Below are 15,186 nucleotides of genomic sequence, written 5' to 3'. Positions count from 1 at the left end.
GAGCGGTGGGGAGGAAGAGGGAGTCGAGGCGGAGCTCCTGAGCTAGTCGGGGGAGCGAGGGGTGGCCGGAGATGGCTGCTATGGCGAACGGCGGCGACGGTGGTGTTCGGCCGTGTGAGAGAGAGAGAGCGAGGGAGAGGAGGGGAGAGCCGGGGGAGAGTGAGAGAGAGCAGGGGGGGATCGGGACGACCTGCGGGAGTCGTCCACGCGGCCAGGAGCTCGTCGGCAAGCAGGAGGTGGCCGCGCGGCCGTGCGCGCGCGAGCACGCAGCAGCTTCGGGGCGAGGGGAGGAAAGACGACGGAGAGCTGCAGTGGTGGGCTGGGCCCAGCCAGAGCCCAGGTAAGTTTTCCCCCTTTTTATTTCTGTTTCTGTTTTATTTAATATATCTGCAACTTTGTTGAATTAAATAAAATACCTAGGCAAGTTCAAAAATCACCAAACTATTCCTGGCCCATAGTTGGATTATTTCCAACATGAAACATTTTAGTTTGGAGATATTTGAGCATTTAAATATTTTATATTATTTTAAATGCCCAAATTCTAATATTTATGATTTAATTCAAAAACCCTAGGATGGCCTAGGAAAATGTGCACCATTTTTGGCAGAGGTTCTGAACCAAGACAAAAATGATGGGCATTTTAGAAGGGCATTTCAGGTTCATTGAAAAATTATTTTAGTAACCCTAGTTGGTTTCAGAGGGGACTGGGGGTTCTGTCATCCCCATTTCAAATTTCTGATGGAAGAGTAAACATGATGCAACACTCTAATGCATGACTAGCTAGGTTGTGACAACTCACCCCCACTCAAAAGAATCTCGTCCCGAGATTTGGGTTCCTCCGGGAAGAAGGCGGGGTACTCGAGTCGAAGACGATCCTCCCTTTCCCAAGTTGCTTCATCCTCAGAATGGTGCGACCATTGAACCTTGAGAAACTTGATATTATGACGTCGCGTGGTACGTTCGGCCTGATCGAGGATACGAATGGGGTACTCTCGATATGTAAGATCATCTTGGAGATCAAGCGTTTCGTGGTCCACTTCACGGACAGGATCCGAGAAGCAACGCCTGAGTTGGGAAACGTGGAAGACACCGTGAACTCTGGAGAGGTGCGGAGGTAGTTCCAACTGGTAGGCAACTTCTCCTCGTTTGGCAAGAATGCGAAAAGGTCCAATGTAACGAGGAGCCAATTTGCCTTTGATACCGAAACGATGGGTTCCCTTCAGAGGGGTGACCCGAAGATAAGCCTTCTCGTCAACCTCGAAAGTCATAGCCTTATGTTTTCGGTCATATTGACTCTTTTGACGGGATTGGGCTGTTTTCAACTTTTCACGAACGATACGAACTTGTTCTTCTGCTTCCTGAATCATATCCGGGCCAAAGAATTGTCTTTCCCCGGTCTCTGACCAGTTAAGGGGTGTTCGACATCGTCGTCCATAGAGAACTTCAAAAGGGGCTTTACCCAAGCTAGATTGATAGCTGTTGTTATAAGCGAATTCGGCAAATGGAAGGCACTTCTCCCAATCCATTCCGAATGAGATAACAGAGGCTCGAAGCATGTCTTCTAGAATTTGGTTGACGCGTTCCACTTGACCACTCGACTGAGGGTGGAAAGCGGTGCTAAAGGAAAGACGGGTTCCCATAGCATTTTGGAAACTTTCCCAAAATCGAGAGGTGAAAAGACTTCCTCGATCCGAGTTAATTTCCAAAGGGACACCATGAAGGGACACTATTCGGGAGATGTATAAGTCTGCCAGCTGACTAGCGGTTATACTCTCTCGAACAGGTAGGAAATGGGCTACTTTGGAAAGACGATCGACCACGACGAAAATAGCATTATTCCCTCTCTTGGTCCTGGGAAAACCGGTAATGAAATCCATACCAATTTTATCCCATTTCCATTCAGGAATAGCTAAGGGTTGAAGGGTGCCAGCAGGCCGTTGGTGCTCTGCTTTTACACGATGACAGACGTCGCAGTTAGCAATATACTGATCAATTTCTCTCTTCATCCTAGTCCACCAGAACCTCTGGCGTAGGTCCTGATACATCTTAGTACTACCGGGATGAATAGTGAGAGGAGATTCATGAGCTTCCTTAAGGATTAATCGCCTTAGGTTGCGCAGTTTGGGAACTACTAGTCGATTCCCGAAGTATACGACTCCTTGATCATTAATGGAGAAACAATTCGCAATTCCTTTCTGAATGTTCCTCTTGATGCGGGAGATTCCCGGATCTACCTTCTGTGCTTTGATAATTTGATCTGTAAGGGTAGGTTTTGCCACCATGGTGGAGAGAAAACCTTGAAGAACAATATGAAGGTTAAGCTTCCGAAATTCCTCATGGAGAAGCGGTTGACTTTGTTGTAACATCAGGTTGTTACAATAAGATTTACGACTTAGCGCATCAGCCATGACGTTGGCTTTCCCTGGGGTGTAGGTTATTCCTAAGTCGAAGTCGGTGATCAATTCAACCCAACGTCTCTGCCTGAGATTCAAATCCGGTTGGGTGAAAATATACTTCAGACTTTGGTGATCAGTGAATATTTCGCAACGATTACCGAGGAGGTAATGTCGCCAGGTCTTAAGTGCATAGACTACGGCTACAAGCTCTAGATCATGAGTAGGATAATTCTCCTCATGTGGGTGCAATTGCCGTGAAGCGTAGGCAATTACGTGTCGATCTTGCATAAGAATGCAACCTAGTCCTTGTCGCGAGGCGTCGCAGTAGATAACAAAGTCCTTGGAGAAGTCTGGCGGTACCAGTACGGGAGCAGAAGTCAGGCGTCTTTTCAGTTCCTGAAAGCTGTGCTCACATTGTGGGGTCCATTCGAACTTCTTATCTTTCTTGAGGAGTTCGGTTAGAGGTTTGGCAACCTTGGAGAAGTTCTCGACAAAGCGACGACAATAGCTCGCTAAGCCTAGAAAACTCCGAACTTGCTTGACTGATTCAGGTGGAGTCCAGTTAAGGACGGCTTGAACTCGCTCAGGGTTAACAGCAATACCTTTACCAGATATTACATGACCCAGATAGGTCACTTCTGACAACCAGAATTCACATTTAGAAAATTTGGCATAAAGGCGATGCTCTCGAAGTTTCTGCAACACTAGCCTTAGATGTTCGGCATGTTCTTCCTCGTTCTTGGAGTAGACGAGTATATCATCGAGGTAAACCACGACGAATTTATCCAAATACTCCATGAAGATTGAGTTCATTAACCGAGAAAAGGTGGCTGGAGCGTTGGTTAATCCGAAGGACATGACGGTGTACTCGTATTGGCCGTAACGAGTAACAAAGGCCGTTTTAGGAATGTCCCCGTTTCTGATTTTGATTTGGTGGTAGCCCAACCTCAAATCCATCTTGGAGAAGACTGAGGATCCAGCGAGCTGATCGTACAGGTCGTTGATCCTGGGAAGCGGATATTTGTTCTTGATTGTGACCAAATTGACAGGTCGGTAATCTACAACCATCCGGTCCGTACCATCCTTCTTCTTAACGAATAGGACGGGGCAAGCCCACGGAGATGAGCTAGGTCGGATGAAACCCTTTTTCAAGGACTCATCGAGTTGTTTCTTAAGCTCGGCTAGTTCTAGGGGTGCCATCTTATAAGGTCTTCTAGCAATCGGAACGGTTCCTGGAATGAGGTCTATTACAAACTCAACATCCCTGTCAGGTGGAACACCTGGCAATTCCTCTGGAAAGACATCCGGGAAGTCACGGACTACCGGAACGTCCTCAAGGTCTGGCAAAGGGCTGGCGTTAAGAGAATATAATTGTCGCTTGGCTATTCGGGTCAAGACATTGACTATCTTTCCCGAAGGATGGGTGAGTTGAACAGTCCTAGAGAAGCAATCGATTTGGGCATGATGAGCCGACATCCAGTCCATACCCAGAATGATATTAATATTTGAAGATTTAAGGGCTATCAAAGACGCAAGGAAAACAAGTCTGTCGACTTGGATCTCATTTCCATAACTTACCCTAGAGGTCTGCCATCTAGACCCAGGGGTAGAGATTTCCATAGTGGATGGCATGTCACAGAATGCAACGTTATGCAGACGAGCATAACTTTCGGATATAAAAGAATGAGAGGCTCCTGTATCAAAAAGAACAGATGCCGGGTGGCAGTTAACAAGAAGCGTACCGAGAACGACGTTGGGATCCTCTTGAGCTTCTTCGGCAGAGATACAGTTGACATGGCCACGTGAAGCGGTGACCGGCTTGGCGTGGAATACTTTTCCTGTCGGCTTGCCACGGCCAACAGCTTTAGCAGATTGATTGGGGTTGGTCTGGGGGCATTCACGCATATAGTGACCAGATTCCCCACACTTGAAACAAGTCACGGAACTGGTACGTGGAGGAGCATTGTTAGTTGGACCCCCATAGGGCTTGGCTGGAGCAGACTGTTGAACAGGGCGAGGCGCCTGGAAAGATGGCCTCGGTGTGAACCTGGGTGGCAGGGCGGTGTTGGGTACCCACACGCGGCGCTTCTGAGGACCAGCACCGGATGAGGAACCCATATCACGTCCATGCTTGCGTGTTGCGTCATAGTCAGTCTGACCAGTTTCAGCACTGATGGCTTTGTTGACAAGTTTCGAAAAAGATGTGCACTCATGCAGACGGAGGTCGCGGCGAAGCTCAGGACTAAGGCCCTTACGGAACCTTGCTTGCTTCTTGGCGTCAGTAGAAACTTCCTCAGTTGCATATCGGGCGAGATTACCAAACTCCCTGCTATAGGCATCCACAGAAAGTCGGCCTTGGGTGAAACTGCAAAATTCTTCACGTTTACGGTCCATGAGACCCTCCGGAATGTGATGTTCACGGAAAGCCTCGCTGAATTCAGCCCAAGTAGTGACATGGCCCGCTGGGCGCATAGCTCCATAATTCTCCCACCATAGACTGGCGGGGCCTTCAAGATGATATGCAGCAAAGGTGACCTTGTAAGCCTCCGCTACCAGCGCGGAACGCAGTTTGTGAGAGATACTGCGAAGCCAGTCATCAGCGTCGAGAGGCTCGACAGAGTGGTGGAACGTGGGTGGATGCAATTTGATAAAATCACTGAGTGACACCACGTTAGCCCTCTGATGGTGTGCTGTATTCTGTTCAATACGCTCCAACAAACGGTTTGTCTCCCGCTTGTTTCTCTCAGCTTCCATCATCACCTCGGCTAGTGAAGGAGGATGAGGCAGATTTACATCCCTGGCTTCACTGCCTTCGGCCTGCTCTTGAGAAGCAGGGTTAGCGCGCGTGTTGACCATCCTAGGTAAACAAGACAATGATTTAGTCAGGATGGTAAAATTCCGACATAGGATTCATAATGTAAGAAATAACCCGGAATGCAAGATGATCATCCGTATGACATGGTAGATACAGAAACTGCTTCTTTTATTCCATCGTCATACACACCATACAGGGTTTAGTACAAGACCAAACAAAGTACTATTACGGTGAAAAGAGGATTACATCTCATCGGAGGCATTCCAAGCTCCTATACATTATTTTTCTACACCTCCGGAAGGAGTACAAACTAGGTCATATCCCACGAGTCACGCGGGACGATAGACGACACAGCTAGTGCGAACTAGTGATACTACCCCTAACTCAGACCGATCCGTAGTAGTCCTCGTAGAAGTCACCTCCATAGCCTGGAAGCTCAACATGATCATCTGGAAACAGACGGTCTCGCGGAGCTTGTGGACCATAGGGGCTAGGATGAGGCCTTGGACCAACAAACGGTGGCCTGCGGGGACCGCGAGGTGGGGTGATGCCTCCTACATCACGCCAAACCATCACGTCTGGCAGAGCAGATCTCACAGGATAGAGATCGCGCATATCTGAATATCCAGCTTGCACCGCCGGTGCGAACCGAGTCAAAGTGGCCCAGTGGTCAGCACGGGTGTTGAAGAGCTCTAGCCTTAAGGCCCGATTTTCACGGTCCTTATCCTCGAGCATCTCAGCAGTGGTGCGAGTCCGTGAATCCTCCTGAGTGGGGTCAGCATAGATAGCCTGGAGATACCCTTGCACTCCCGGAAGTGATCCTGGCATATATCGGAAATCAGAGTCCCGAAATAACCCAGACCTGACTCGCATAATGGTCATCATAGAGTAGGCGGCGTCCTGCACAGCCATCTCAATAGTAACCCCGAGTCCATAGGAGCAGTGAAGAGGCTCGGTGGATCCAGGATAAGATGGAAATATCCTGACAGTGCAGAGATACTGGCTTTGATTAAAATCTCGGAATTGCTCTTCGACCGTGTACTCGGGATACCAGCGGTATCCAGCCTCAGTCATTACCCTGACCAACTTAGCAGTATGGCCGGGTACATCTAGGCATCGAGTCAGGCGAACCACTTGATTGAGGTCGCGAGTGGCCATCTGAAAGCACAGTCATAATGCAAAGGCATTAGAATTTCTAGCAAATTTCGGTAGCATAACAGCTGTAAATGCTCAAAAAGGATTTGAGACATTTGACAAAGGATTTCGTACACACTCATCATCATCATATCAAAGTTCTGAAACCATTCTGGCAACATAATGTGGTAGTAGAACTGAACTAGGCTGGTAACCATCAAACTTATAAGGTACTACTGATTAGTAACTCGTGATCCTGATAGAGAGAACAGATCCTAATTCCTTAACCCCCGGTGGAAGAATGGACTGACTCAGATCAGAAAGTCATAAGGTATAAGGAGTAAAAAGAGCCTTACGTTCCAACCCACAAACAATTCCCCTACATATAACTAAAGAATTTCTAGACTCAACATCGACCAGTTTGGCTTGGAGAACCTACAGGCAGTCCGGCTCTGATGCCAACGCTGTCAGGACCCCGACTCGATGTCACATCGACCTAGCTGGTAACACCTCATATCACTTTGCGGCCTCACGCACGGTATCCCCACGGGTGTCGTCTTACCTTTTCCCGGGACCGTTTGCGCCTTTTGGCTCACGTATATGATAGTGTCGCTAGCATCCATATGATAAAGAGCCCGGGCTGACATGACTAGTCGTAAACCCAAAGTGGCACAGACTTACAGGGACAGGCATCCATGACCCAGCTTCGAACGTGTCGGTCATCAGCAAGTGGGTCCGGGCTGTAGCACTGGGCTAGCAGGACTCCGGTAAACCGGGCTGTAGCGGGCTAACAGGACTCCGGTACTCAAAGCGTGACATTTCCCCGAAGGGACAGACACAGGAACGAGGAAGGACACATGCCGGCCAGCCTAAGTGTTCCAGAGCAGTAGCAAGCTACCATGGCTCAGCGGTAACACTAGGAGACATTTCCCGGTAAGAGAGGCTACCAAAGATAAACAACTAGATAGTCAGATCCCACACATACCAAGCATTTCAATCATACACACAATATGCTCGATATGTGCAAATACAACGAAGCATCACAACATGACTCTATGACACAAGTACTTTATTTAAGGCTCAGTGAGCCATACATAACATACACAAAGGTACGGGTCTCACGACCCCACATACAAGTCATACAGTCATACAAACCAGCAGCGGAAGTAACTTGTCTGAGTACAAACAACTAGTAAAATAAAAGAGGCTTGGAAAGCCTAGCTATACTACGTGGTCCTTCACAAGCTCAGGGTCACCACCTGGGTCTTTAGCCTACTCGTTGATGTCAACGTCTACATAGAACCCATCAGAAGGGGTTGCAGCGTCTTCTGTAAAAATGTAGATTATAGCAACATGAGTACAAAGGTACTCAGCAAGACTTACATCAGATCCTACATACATGCATAGTATCAAGAAGGGTTGGTGGAGTTGTTGCAGCAAGCCAGCTTTGACTCTTGGCTAGGCTAACCTACGATACTCCAACTTGAAATGGTTTTGCGCACACGAGTCCACTACTCACCACTTCAATACACTACCGAGGATCCACCTCCGTCTTCCTACGGAAGAGCCATCCTCGGCACTCACACTTATCTTGAGACTTTTAACAGTTTCCATTTACTTGTCTATGAACTGTATAGGCAACCAAGTAGTCCTTTACCGCGGACGCGGCTATTCGAATAGATCATGTTAACCCTGCAGGGGGTACTTCTTCATACACGCTCTCACCACTTACCGTCGTTTACACGACATGTACTCGGCAACCTTCAAGCGAAGCCCAACGTGGGTGTCGGCCACGACCTACCTAATCACCTAAGCCTCCAGTCCAGGTTTATCGCCTATTCAGGTTCCATCCGCAGGGAGTCCGGCCGAGGTTTCCCATACGGCCCCGAACGATGTGAACAGGGTTCCCGAGATACCTAACGGGTATTCAGTACACCCGGCCACGTACCTACCGCATCACAGCCCACCCCTACGGTCAGCGCTATCCATGGCCTCCAGTAGGCTACAAACACCAGAAACTACTTGCAACTCCTGGACGGAGAACTAGGGTGAATAAGAAGCCGAGAGGGTCCATTGGTTTCGGGCCCAATGCATGGTAGTAGCTGATTCTTAAATCACACATACAGATCTCAGTGCTTAAGGTCGGCTTCAATGAAACAACCCACCATGTACTCCTACATGGCCTTTCATCGATACCTTTACCAAATCGTGTTCACCACACCACTCTCATTACCGACATAATCATTTCACTCCAGCCCATCACCCAGATGAACCAGACCTGACACGACTCTAAGCATAGCAGGCATAGCAAGGTAGGAACAACACATACATATGGCTCAAGCAACTCCTACACATGCTAGTGGCTTTCATCTAGTTACTGTGGCAATGACAGGTCATGCAGAGGAAATGGGTTCAACTACCGTAGCACACAGCAGTTTGAATCGCGTTGTCTTAATGCAGTAAAAGAGAGCAGGAGCGAGAACATGGGATTGTATCGATATGATCAAATGGTTGGTTGCTTGCCTGATGGTTCGATGCACTGATACGGTTCTTCGTTAGGGTAATCACGGTACTCCTCGGGGACAGAACCTGCCGCAGAGAACACCGATACACAAACATCACCAAACAATGTGCAACAATATGATGCATGCATGAAACATGGCAATATGAGTGTATTGGGCTAATGCAACTAAAACCAGAAGGGTTTGAACAAATTTGAATCAAGGATTCAAATTTCAAATTCAAATATGGCCTTTTAAAGTGTTTTTCCTTGTTCTGCTTAAAACATCAATTTAACTTGTTTGATCATGCATGAGAATAGTACAGATGGATAGATTGGATTTTTCTGATCATTTTTCATATATAATTTGTCCAATTTGGAGTTACAGGATAAAAGTTATGAATTTTTGAAGTTTAAATAATATTCTGGAATTTCCTGATTTAAATTAAATCCAGAAATTATAATTATTGCGCCAGCATGACGTCAGCATGACGTCAGTGGTCAACTGCGGCTGGCTGGAGTCAAACCTGACGTGTGGGGGCCACATGTCAGTGACAGGGGGGGTTTAACAGGTTTAAATTAATCCTAATTAGGGATTAGTGGCGCTGGGGCCCACTGTCAGTGTCAGGGGGGGTTGACTAACGGTAATTAGTACTAACTAACTACCTGTCCGACAGGGCCCACACGTCAGTGACCCTGGGGGGTCAAACCTCAGGTCGGACAGGTCAAACCCCACCGGCGACATGACGCCGGCGAGGCCCGAGACGGCGGCGAAAGTGCTTTTTGCCATTCCGGCAACCAAATGGACGGCGGAAGGCATCTACGTGTTGCTGAGGTTGAGCCGCGACTATTGGTGGTGGTGGTTGGGCTCGGGGTGGCCGGAGTTGACGGCGGCGAGCTCGGCTGCGGCTGCCGGAGTTCGGGTGCGGTCGGAATCGACGTTGCAGGGGGCTTGGGGAGGCGTTAGTGCGCGCTACGTGCTCCTAGTGAGGTGTGGAGCACGATGGTGTGCTCGGTTTGGTGCTACGGTGACCGTGGCCACGACGGCGACATCACCAGCGGCGTGGAGCTCTCGGCCAAGGTGGGGCTAGGGCCTAGAGGTCGAAAGAGACCAGGGGAGAAGGGGGAAACGATCCGGGGGCTCACCGCGGGGCTGCAGAGGTGGTTAGCGGGCTCGGGGACGCGCTGGAGACGACGAATTCGACGGCGACGATGATCGGAGCCCGAAGAGGGGAACGGCGACGTGGCAGCGATGCAGGGCTTCCGGGGAGCTGTGGAGTGGTGGGGAGGAAGAGGGAGTCGAGGCGGAGCTCCTGAGCTAGTCGGGGGAGCGAGGGGTGGCCGGAGATGGCTGCTATGCGAACGGCGGCGACGGTGGTGTTCGGCCGTGTGAGAGAGAGAGCGAGGGAGAGGAGGGGAGAGCCGGGGGAGAGTGAGAGAGAGCAGGGGGGATCGGGACGACCTGCGGGAGTCGTCCACGCGGCCAGGAGCTCGTCGGCAAGCAGGAGGTGGCCGCGCGGCCGTGCGCGCGCGAGCACGCAGCAGCTTCGGGGCGAGGGGAGGAAGACGACGGAGAGCTGCAGTGGTGGGCTGGGCCGGCTGCTGGCTGGGCCGGCCAGCTGGCTGGGCCGCACAGTGGAGGAGCCCAGGTAAGTTTTCCCCCTTTTTATTTCTGTTTCTGTTTTATTTAATATATCTGCAACTTTGTTGAATTAAATAAAATACCTAGGCAAGTTCAAAAATCACCAAACTATTCCTGGCCCATAGTTGGATTATTTCCAACATGAAACATTTTAGTTTGGAGATATTTGAGCATTTAAATATTTTATATTATTTTAAATGCCCAAATTCTAATATTTATGATTTAATTCAAAAACCCTAGGATGGCCTAGGAAAATGTGCACCATTTTTGGCAGAGGTTCTGAACCAAGACAAAAATGATGGGCATTTTAGAAGGGCATTTCAGGTTCATTGAAAAATTATTTTAGTAACCCTAGTTGGTTTCAGAGGGGACTGGGGGTTCTGTCATCCCCATTTCAAATTTCTGATGGAAGAGTAAACATGATGCAACACTCTAATGCATGACTAGCTAGGTTGTGACAGCTCTACAAATCATGAACACTAAGCTCCTGCTAGTTCTCACTAGAACAAGCTCAAAATAGCATGGCAAACATGCAAAAGATATCAGTTTCATAGACTTAGAGAAAATACTAAGATGTCAAAACAGCACCATAAGCAATGTTTAGAGCAAGCAAAAAACATGCTACAGGAACATATCATGGCAAACAAAGGCATGGCATGCTAGTTCTAAACACACAGAACATAACTCCCTTACTGAACTTTGGCCAAAGATGCATGGAAAATAATGTGGCATCCATGCAAACATGGCAAGTTATATGAACAGTTTTAGATGCCATGATAGCCCCCCCCCCACACCACCACCACCCTTGGAAGGGTTCTGGGAGGGTTTTGGAGGCCCGCGACCTCGATAGGAGGCGTTGGCAGAAGATTTGAAGGTGCTGGGACCAGTTCCTTGGAATAGCTCGACGCGCTGATCGAAGTTGGAGATCATGCCAAAGAGTTCATCGATGGAGACAGGATCAGTTCGCACATCGAGAGCAGAGATGATGGGCTGGTATTCCATGTCGAGACCGGCGATGATGAAGGAGATGAGTTCATCTTCACCGATGGGTTTTCCTGCTGCCGCGAGTTCATTAGACAGCGCCCGCATCTACCCAAAATAGGCGGCGGCGCTGAGGGAACCCTTCTGGGCATTGGAGAGGGCAATACGGCAGTTGTTGATGCGAGACTTGGATTGGGCTGAGAACATGTTTGCCAGGGCAGACCAGATGGCGTGAGAAGTCTCGAGGGAAGCAACTTGCACCAGGACTTCTTTGGAAAGGTTACAGAGCAAGTAGGCCACGCTTTGTTGATCTTGAATGAGACATGGGGTATGGGCGGGGTTCGGACCAATCTAATCCTTCCCGTCCGAGGATTTGGTGGTGACGGTTTTAGGTGGCTCGGGTAGGGTTTCATCAAGGTCCCCATATAGCCATGCTCCCATGATCTAGGAGGGAGCTTGGGCTCGCCAGAGGATGTAGTTGGTACATGTGAGAGGCTTGGAGATGGTGTTGTTCAGGCCAGTGGAGAGGAGTTGACTGGAGGAGGCCATGGTGCCGGAGATGGGAGGATGGGAAGGGTGCGGGCGAAAAAAATTGGTGTGGGTGATAGGATGGAGATGATGATCGCTAGATGAGGAAGAGGGAGGCTCTGATTACCATGTTAGTTTATGTAAGCGTCTCTACCCTGATACAGAGGGCCGTGTGGTGTTTATATTGATTGGGAGAGACCCATCTCTCATAGGTTACAACCGAAGAGATAATACTGGAGGTTTTACAGGAGGGATAAGAGAGAATAACAAGAAAAGAATCCTACTCCTATGACAACCACATTGGCGCACAGGACAGCCTAGTGCTACCTCTTGAGCATGTGTTGGTTTTCCCCTCAAGAGGAAAGGGTGATGCAGCAAAGTAGCGTCGTATTTCCCTTAGTTTTTGAGAACCAAGGTATCAATCCAGTAGGATATTACATGCAAGTCGCCTAGTACCTGCACAAACAAACAAGAACCTCGCAACCAACGCGATAAAGGGGTTGTCAATCCCTTCACGATCACTTACGAATGTGAGATCTGATAGAGATAATAAGATAATTTTTTTTGGTATTTTTATGATATAGATTGGTAAATAAAGATTGCCAAATAAACGGCGCTAAAAATAGCTAGTTGATAGGAAAATAATAAGATGGAAGATAAACCCGGGGGCCATAGGTTTCACTAGTGGCTTTTCTCAAGATAGCAAATTCTACTATGGGTGAACAAATTACTACCGATCAATTGATAGAAAAGCGCATAGTTATGAGAATATCTAGGCATGATCATGTATATAGGCATCACGTTCGTGACAAGTAGACCGAAACGATTCTGCATCTACTACTATTACTCCACACATCGACTGCTATCTAGCATGCATCTAGAGTATTAAGTTCATAGACAATCTTGATCATAAACCCACTATTCATCGGATCTCGACAAACACACCGCAAAAAGAATTACATCGAATAGATCTCCAAGAGAATCAAGGAGAACTTTGTATCGAGATCCAAAGAGAGAGAAGAAGCCATCTAGCTAATAACTATGGACCCGAAGGTCTGTGGTAAACTACTCACACATCATCGGAGAGGCTATGGTGTTGATGTAGAAGCCATCCGTGATTGATTCCCCCTCCGGCGGAGCGCCGAAAAAGGCCCCAAGATGGGATCTCACAGATACATAAGGTTGCGGCAGAGGAAATAGGGTTTCGTGGTGCTCTGGATGTTTTCGGCGTATATCGGTATATATAGGAGGAAGAAGTACGTCAGTGGAGCTGCGAGGGGCCCACGAGGGTGGGGGGCGCGCCCTCCTGCCTCGTGGCCTCCTCCCTTCTTTCTTGACGTCGCTCCAAGTCTTCTAGATCATGTTTGTTTCCAAAAATAACTCTACCAAAGGTTTCATTCCGTTTGGATTCCGTTTGATATTCCTTTTCTGCGAAACACCGAAATAGCCAAAAAATTGCAATTTACACTGGGCCTTTGGTTAATAGGTTAGTCCCAAAAATAATATAAAAAGGTATATTAAAGCCCATTAAACATCCAAAACAGATAATATAATAGCATTGAACAATCAAAAATTATAGATACGTTGGAGACGTATCAAGCATCCCCAAGCTTAATTTCCTGCTCGTCCTCGAGTAGGTAAATGATAAAAACAGAATTTTTGATGCTATGCTACCTAGCATAATTCTCAATGTAATTTTCTTTATTGTGGCATGAATATTCAGATCCGAAAGATTCAATAAAAAGTTTAATATTGACCTAAATATAATAATACTTCAAGCATACTAACAAAGCAATCATGTCTTCTCAAAATAACATGGCCAGAGAAAGTTTTCCCTACAAAATCATATAGTCCGGCTATGCTCTATCTTCAGCACACAAAGTATATAAATCATGCATAACCCCGATGACAAGCCAAGCAATTGTTTCATACTTTTGATGTTCTCAAACTTTTTCAATCTTCACGCAATACATGAGCGTGAGCCATGGACATAGTACTATAGGTGGAATAGGATGGTGGTTGTGGAGAAGACAAAAAGGGGAAGATAGTCTCACATCAACTAGGCGTATCAACGGGCTATGGAGATGCTCATCAATAGATATCAATGTCAGTGAGTAGGGATTGCCATGCAACGGATGCACTAGAGCTATAAGTGTATGAAAGCTCAACAAAAGAACTAAGTGGGTGTGCATCCAACTCGCTTGCTCATGAAGACCTAGGGCGTTTTGAGGAAGCCCATCATTGGAATATACAAGCCAAGTTCTATAATGTAAAATTCCCACTAGTATATGAAAGTGACAAGATAGGAGACTCTCTATCATGAAGATCATGGTTCTACTTTGAAGCACAAGTGTGGTAAAAGGATAGTAACATTGTCCCTTCTCTCTTTTTTCTCTCTTTTTTTGGGCCTTCTCTTTTTTTATGGCCTTTCTTTTTTTTCGTCCGGAGTCTCATCCCGACTTGTGGGGGAATCATAGTCTCCATCATCCTTTCCTCACATGGGACAATGCTCTAATAATGATGATCATCACAATTTTATTTACTTACAACTTGATACTAGATCAAAATATGACTCTATGTGAATGCCTCCAGCGGTGTACCGGGATGTGCAATGAATCAAGAGTGACATGTATGAAAGAATTATAAAGGTGGCTTTGCCACAAATACGATGTCAACTACATGATCATGCAAAGCAATATGACAATGATGAAGCGTGTCATAACAAATGGAACAGTGGTAAGTTGCGTGGCAATATATCTCGGAATGGCTATGGAAATGCCATAATAGGTAGGTATGGTAGCTGTTTTGAGGACGGTATATGGTGGGTGTATGATATTGGCAAAAGTTGCGCGGTATTAGAGAGGCTAGCAATGTTGGAAGGGTGAGAGTGTGTCTAATCCATGGACTCAACATTAGTCATAAGAACTCACATACATATTGCAAAAATCTATTAGTTATCATAACAAAGTACTATGCGCATGCTCCTAGGGGGATAGATTGGTAGGAAAAGACCATCACTCGTCCCCGTCCGCCACTTATGCATAAGGAAGACAATCAATAAATAAATCATGCTCCGACTTAATCACATAACGGTTCACCATACGTGCATGCGACTGGAATCACAAACTTTAGAATAAGTATTTCTCAAATTCAAAACTACTCAACTAGCATAACTCTAATATCACCATCT

At 47.3% G+C, this 15,186-nt stretch overlaps 1 pseudogene; it reads right to left on the bottom strand.

Moving 5' to 3' along the window:
• Positions 1–11,398: 11,398 nt before the first annotated feature.
• Positions 11,399–11,537, bottom strand: LOC119273838 (annotated as a pseudogene).
• Positions 11,538–15,186: the final 3,649 nt, after the last annotated feature.

The sequence above is a fragment of the Triticum dicoccoides genome, chromosome 3A (assembly GCF_002162155.2).
Source record: "Triticum dicoccoides isolate Atlit2015 ecotype Zavitan chromosome 3A, WEW_v2.0, whole genome shotgun sequence".
Taxonomy (NCBI): Eukaryota; Viridiplantae; Streptophyta; class Magnoliopsida; order Poales; family Poaceae; genus Triticum; species Triticum dicoccoides.
This window is presented reverse-complemented; position numbering and strand designations above follow the sequence as displayed.